Below are 7,795 nucleotides of genomic sequence, written 5' to 3' on the forward strand. Positions count from 1 at the left end.
GGAGGATAGCAGTTTCAACAGCTTGTTCTGCTAGTGCTGGACTTAGTGTTGTAGAAATGTCTTCAGTTGCAAGACCAAAAGGTAATTTTCCTTTTTCTTTCATCACATTTTCTAGCTCTTCCAACTTATCTTCAATTTTTTGTATCCTTGTAGACTGGCCAGGGAGTTTCCCATTAATTCTCATTAGCAAATTCAGAATCATTTCATTCAAAATTTGGGAGGAAGTTGTCTGAGCAGGGATGGAATGTTCATCCCTTGGAGTAATCTTAGGGGTCTTGACAAACTTTTCTCCTTCTAGTTTGTACCCCATCTTTGGCAAACTTCCTAAATAGATTACCTAGTCCCTACTTTTCGCTTGGTCTAGTTCATATCTTGAACTCCATATGCCCTTTTTTCTTAATTAGAGAGGTAATTATTATAATACCTCGTACTTTGATATGGTAACTAATAAAGCTTATTGGATGCCAATTGAGGTTAATTATAATGTTTAGAAATGATGAAAGATGAAAGGAATAGTTTGGGATAAAAAATTTTGCACACACGAGGAAATAATAATAAAATAATGATATTTTTATCGAAAAAGAATTTGCAAGATAAAAAGTAATTCGGAAGTCAATTGAGGCATAATAAGGTATTTTGGGTACCAAGGTGACAAGAGGAGACAAGAGGAAATTTTTAGAATAAAATAATATTTTATTAATAAATAATATTAAAATATTAATATTTTATTCAGTGTCAAAATTTTTCATGAAAAAGGAGTATATGGTCAATTTAAGTGGGGGAGAAGAAGAATGAGAGGATTTTGGAGAAAAATGACGTTAATGGGGCCACGTGTCTTTATTAAGTAAAGATAACGTGGGCAAATAAATATTTTAAATATTATGGGGATATTGTGTTAGAGTACAAACTTCATACTTTGTTTGTGCATGTGTAGAAGAAGGTAATAGAATGAAATTAGAGTTAATGAGTGTTGAGAGGACTAACTAAAATGGAAGGAAACAAAAAAGGGCAAAACAGTAATTTTATGTGAAGTTTGGTCAAAGCTTCCAAAAGGAATCTTTGACTCTGATTTTTTTAGGCCAAGACCGACCTTATCCTTTCCCCAGCAGATTTTTCTTCTTCTTCATCCATGTTCCATGCCATTCTTGAAGCTTCCGTGCCATTTTCTCTTTATTCACCATGAAATCAAGTTTCTTCACTTTCCTTTCCATGTTTTCTTTGCCTTTCTTCTCCAAACTTCTTGAACATTAAATTTATAGCCTTTAACCCCAATTTTCAGCACACCAAAACCCTAGGAGAAGAAGAAAGAAAAAGAGAGAAAGGAAGAAAAAGCTTGGTTTTGGTGATTCAAGCAAAGAACGATAAGACTTCTTGTTTTTGGCTTGAGTAGTCTTTGAAAATGAGTTAGTGACTTAGAGAAATGTCTTGTGGCAGCAAAGATTGGCTTGATTCGAGAAAAATTGGTAACATGTAAGCCAATAAACCCATGGGTACATGAAGGACTGAAAGTGGAAAAGGAAAACGGTAAGCTTAGCACTATGTTTTAAAGCCTACGGTTAGTTGAATATTATGAGGAATTATAGTTGTTGCAAGGATTTATTTGCCTAAGCTAGTTGAAAACTATTAAGATTGTATGGCATGTTGTTTGAAAGAAATGAAAAAGGAATATTGTGGATGGAGGATTGAGAAACAAAGTATTGAAAGTTAGATAGATAACAATGCATGTAAACTAGGAAATAATTGAGTGAAAGTGAGAATAATTGTTGCTGCCATATATGTGGATTATGTGTGGAAATACAAGATGGATTTGGGCGAAAATTATTTAGAAAGGTTGAAGTAGGCATGTGACATCATAAATAAGTTATCGGTGATATAATCTAAGGAAGTTCGTAAGCAATGGATGTAAGTAATTTTGGTAAAAATGTATTAAGATGTGAGTTAATTGAAGATGGTTTCATGATAGGATGAAAATATAAATTTGAGTAACGATTAATTGATTGAAGTGCTGCCCGTATACGTTTGTAATTAAATATATTGAGTTCGTATTATTGCTAGGAAGTGCAAAGATAAAGTTAGAGAACTGTGGTGGCATGCTGGAGTAAATAACGAGCGACCAGCCAATGAAAATAGTTAGAGACACCTCCGAACAAATAGCGACTTAAAATCTCATTGTTGCCAAGTGAGTGAACTTGCATTAAAATGTCTTGGGATATACACGTTTATGTTTGATTGAATCCTTTAAAACGTTTTATTGGTTTTTCTTCAAAAACTTGCACAGGAACAAGCCCTTATAAAATGTTTTTACGTTATGAAATAGATAGTGTGATGAATTCATATGTTTCTGTATAATGATATGTATATATACTATGTCATAAATGGTACCATTGTGTGACAAATGCAACTGTGCATGTGTGGAGTGGGTAGTGCACATGCCGGTAATGATGCTGTCGTGATAATTACAACCGTGCATGTGCCAAGTGGGTAGTGCACATGCCGGTAATGATGCTATCGTGATAATTATAATCGTGCATGTGCGAAGTGGGCAGTGCACATGCCGGTAATGATGATGTCGTGATAATTACAACCGTGCATGTGCGGAGTGGCAGTGCACATGCCGGTAATGATTCTGTTATGATAATTACAATCGTGCATGTGCGGAGTGGGCAGAGCACATGCCGGTGATGATGTACATGACCTGGATGAGGTGTGGTGGTATATTAATTGATGTATGCTTAAGTATATGTATATGCAATAGAAAGATTATGATTATAATATGTGATTATATGGCATGATAAATCTTGAAAATTTCCCATTTACATGTGCATTGATTTTATTGCAACAAGAACATTTTGTTTATACTGCCTTGCTTGGTTGATTGTTGGAAATTTCCTCTCTTTTCGATTTCTTGCTAAATATGGTTCCTTCATTATGAAATGATTTAATAACCCAGGGTTAATGGAAAGATTTTAATAAGAACTTGAACTAGGTTGCATTGTTTTCGAATGTAAGTGCATCATGATTTCTAAATCATTCCTTGTAATTGCTTGTTCCCTTCCTATGTTCACTCACTGAGTTTATACTCACGTTTTTAACTTCATGTTTTCAAATTCAGGGGTGGTTGAGACGTAGATTGAGGTGTTCGCATACTCCCATCTTTTGGGCAGGTACTTTGACATTGAGTAGTCATATCTCCTATCCAGAGTCACTCCGCTGACGGTCAAGGTCTAATCATGTGTATATGAATACTTGGTGTGAAATATTAAGAATCATTTGTTACTCTATCTATAAATATATAGGTGGATAATGCCATTATGAATGTATGATTGAGTTTTATGAATTATTTTTAAAGGAACAGTATTTGAATATTTCAAATTTTGGATTCTAAACAAATAGGGATTAATGTATAAGATCAATTTAGTAGTCTTGCTTGGGCTTAATGGGTTGAGCCCATTGAGTCTTTGCGCCGATCATGGCCCGCGAATTGGGTTGTGACAATTATGTTTCCGTATGACAGATTTACCTTATAAACTCGACATGTTCCTTTCATCTTTTCTATCATGAATCTTCCTAAGTTAAGGGGAGTAGCATTAAAGGTATGCTTCATTAGCCGCATATCTTGAAGGCTTACGTAGTTGAAGCTACCGCTTCTTCCATGAATTATAGAGGCAATGGAATAATGTAGGATCCTAATATGAAGGCTTTTAATTAAACTGGCATAACTTTTGGATGAATATCTTTCCTTTTTTCTTATTATTATTTCCCACAGAGATGAGGGATTATAATCTTCAGGAATTTGATATTCTCCCTCTTCACACTCAACTTTGAGCAGACTTCCCAAATCCGTGGCCCTGACCACAAACTTTTTTCCATTCGGGAACACATTCAGACCATCCTCAAGTTCCTCAAGTTCATTTTCATCTAGTGCAATGCTAGCATAGAATTCCTTCATTAAGCTAGCACTATAGGTTCTGTTATTAAAAACACTCAATTTCCTTAATTTTATCTCTTTAAGATAATTCGATAAACCCTCTTTAATTTTTGAAACCTCATTAAAGCTATCCCAGTCAATGTATTTTCCACATGAAATGGGTGCATTCTTTATCTTCCTAAACCTATCCTCATGAGTTTTATTTCTAAATTTGGTGGATAGAGGAGTACCTTTTTTGGATGATTTTTCTTTTTCCTTCTTTTTCTCTAATTTTTGTTCTTTCTCTTTTTGTTTCTTCCTAGTTTTCTCTGTCACCAAAGCTGACTCACTCTTCTTCCTCTTCTTTTGAATCTCGGATGGTGTACTTTTTTCCATGGGTCGTTTTCCTTTCTTTTTTTCCAAAATATTATTGGATAATGTGGTTTTGGCCATTGATTTTGAATGGTTTTAGACTTAGGGTTTAAGAGTTTGAGGGAAATGGGGTTTCGATTTTAAGAGGAGTGGCTTCTAGTATGAGAGAATAAAAGTGAGAAGTTAAGAGTGGTTTTTCTTCTTTAAAAAATTGTTAGACTCCCTCTTTTAAATGTAGTCAGTTACCCCCTTTTTCAAATTTCAAAATTTTGCCTCTCTTTTTATTTTTCACTTAAGTGGTTTTTTCCTTTCTTCTTCACTCGATATGCTTGCTCTTTTTCTTTTTATTATATTTTATCTTGGTTTCTTAACTAACTAAGTTTTGCTCTTATTCGACTAAGTCTATTAACAAAAAAAAAAAATAGAATGCTCTTAGTTGGTTAAGCGATTCTCTTAATCAACTAAGTACCTACCGTCTTATGAATGAAAAGCTCACAAATTTTCCTAAAGCTCCTGTACATTAACCATTCCTAGATTTCTCCTAATTTCATAGAATCTGTTCTCATTCAAGGGCTTGGTGAATATATAAGCTAATTGTTGCAAAGTGTTAACAAACTCAATCTTAATGTCTCCTTTAATCACATGGTCTCTAATAAAGTGATGTCTAATTTCAATATGTTTGGTCCTAGAGTGCTGAACTGAATTCTTTGAGATGTTTATGGCATTTGTGTTATCACAGAATATTGGTACATTATGCATGGTTACTCCAAAGTCTTTTAATTGTTGTTTAATCCATAAAATCTGAGCATAGCAACTACCTAAGGAAATGTATTCAGCTTCAGCAGTTGAAAGTGCAACAGAGTTCTGTTTCTTACTTGACCAAGATACAAGCATGTTTACTAAAAGCTGACAAGTGCCACTAGTAGTTTTTCTATCTGTTTTACTTCTTGCAAAGTCAGCATCAGAATATCCAATGAGATCAAAAGATGATTCTCTTGGATACCATAGTCCTAGACTTTGTGTGTCTAATAGGTACCTAAAGATTCTTTTTACTATAGTTAAGTGTGATTCTTTAGACTGTGATTGAAACCGTACACACACGCATACACTAAATTGAATATCAAGCCTATTAACAGTTAAGTAAAGCAAAGATCCAATCATACCTTTATAAAGCTTTTGATCAACATTATTTTCTTTTTCATCTTTATCAAGCTTGCTAGAGGGACTCATTGGAGTTCTGATTAGCTTCAGCTTCATCACATCAAACTTTTTCAGCATGTCTTGAATATATCTTTCTTGATTGATAAAGATAACATCCTTGCATTGTTTGATTTAAAGGCCAAGAAACAATTTTAGTTCACCCATCATGCTCATTTCAAACTCACCTTGCATTTCTTCAGCAAAGTTCTTGCACAAAACCTCATTGTAGCACCAATTACAATATCATCCATATAAATTTGAACAACAATTAAATCATTCATGTATTTCTTAATGAATAGTGTTGTATCTACGCTTCCTCTAATATACCCTTTTTTCAACTAAAAACTTTGAGAGTCTTTCATACCAAGCTCTTGGAGCTTGTTTCAATCCATATAATGCCTTATGTAGTTTGAAAATATAATAAGGTTTTTCAAAGTCCTCAAATCTGAGGGATTGTTTAACATAGACTTCTTCTTGAATGAGACCATTTAAAAATGCATTTTTCACATCTATTTGAAATAATTTGAAGTTCATGAAACATGTAAATGCAAGCAATAATCTTATGGCTTCTATTCTAGCAACAAGAGCAAATGTTTCATCATAGTCAATGCCTTCTTCTTGGTTATATCCTTGAGCCACTAACCTAGCTTTTTTCCTAATAACATTACCTTGCTCATCTGCCTTATTTCTGAACACCCACTTTGTACCAACAATTGGGTGATTGAATGGCCTAGAAACCAGTGTCCATACACGATTTCTTTCAAATTGTTCAAGTTCTTCTTGCATGGCTAATATCCAACTTTCCTCTTTTATTTGCCTCTTCAAAACTTTTAGCCTCAATTTGTGAGATAAAAGTTGTGAATTCACATGTTTCTCTAATTTTTCTCCTGGTTTTGACTCCTTATGTAAGATCACCAATGATCTACTCTTGTGGATGATCTTTGGTATATTTCCAACTCTTGGAAGATTGCTGTGTTGATTTTTAGTCCTTTGCAGAGTTTCTAAAGGTGGAGGTTCTGTTTCTCTTCCAAGGGGTTCTCTTCATTGTTTTTCTTGTTTTCTAGGCTTATTTCTTCCATTTGTCTTTCAAAGTCCTCTACATCATTTTCATCAACAAGAACTTCCTCTTGCACAACATTAGATTCATCAAAAACTACATGGATAAACTCTTCAACTGTTAAAGTTCTTTTGTTTAAAACTCTATAAGCTTTTGAGTTCAATGCATATCCTAGAAATATTGCATCATCACTATTAGCATTAAACTTTCCTAGAGAATGTTTTCCATTGTTCAATACAAAGCATTTGCAGCCAAAACTTCTAAGGAGAGAGATGTTTGGCTTTTTTCCTTTGTATAGTTCATATGGGGTTTTTGATATCATGGCCCTTATTGAGACTCTATTAAGAGTGTAGGCTGTTGTGTTGACAGCTTCTGCCCAAAAATACTTTGGTAGATTATATTCACAAAGCATGGTTTGAGCCATTTCTTCTAATGTTTGATTTTTTCTTTCTACAATTGCATTTTGTTAAGGTGTTCTAGGTGCTAAAAAATTATGATCTAACCCTTTTTCATTACAATTGTCAAGACCCGAAACCATCCTTGAGTCCGTGACAACCGCCGCGATGTCCCGATAGGCACTCATCCCCCCAATGCCATATTGAGACCTCGCAAGGCTTTCGTATCAGTTTCTTATCTCCCTTGTGGTTAATCGTTCCCAAATGTCGTATTTTAGAGGCTTTTAAGCCTTTTTTCGATTTAAAACAGTGAAAAAATAAATTTCACTTCACAGGGGCATTTTGGTCATTTTTCATCAACAATTTCAAATTCGACCAAAATATAGTACTTAAGCGAGAAATGCATATTTCGAAATCAAAATTAAATTTGAATGTCTAAAACGTGATTTAAAATGGAATTATAAATTAATAAATTAAAATAAAAAATTATTCGACAAAATATTCTATTTCTTACAAATTAATATTTATAGAGTATTCTGAAAATGATTTTTAGTAGCGTAAAAGTTAAATATATTTATACAAACTATAATACGGAAACCAAAGTATGAAATTTAATTTACAGTGCTACGTGGGCCCACAAATGAAAAAAAGTAGTAAAGACAGTAAACCTTTAGTTTTTGAAATAGTATGGCCAACTATAGTTCTCGACGATGTCTGCTATCTACAGGGTAACTCGGCCTGAAATGATGAGATAAAAAAAAGGGTGAGATTATAAAAACTCAGTGAGTAAACAAACACCATCTAAATAATCTAAGGCGAGTAAAGGGAGACAATTAAAATAATTCATTTCAGCAAATTTCTCAC

The 7,795-nt window shown here is 33.8% G+C and overlaps 1 long non-coding RNA gene across 1 annotated transcript; it reads left to right on the forward strand.

The window, feature by feature from the left end:
• Window positions 1,484-3,268, forward strand: LOC108663344. The gene is made up of 3 exons (XR_001929313.1): window positions 1,484-1,524; window positions 2,056-2,179; window positions 3,113-3,268. It is a non-coding gene; the product is annotated as an uncharacterized LOC108663344 (long non-coding RNA).

This window comes from Theobroma cacao, chromosome 9, assembly GCF_000208745.1.
Source record: "Theobroma cacao cultivar B97-61/B2 chromosome 9, Criollo_cocoa_genome_V2, whole genome shotgun sequence".
Taxonomy (NCBI): domain Eukaryota; kingdom Viridiplantae; phylum Streptophyta; class Magnoliopsida; order Malvales; family Malvaceae; genus Theobroma; species Theobroma cacao.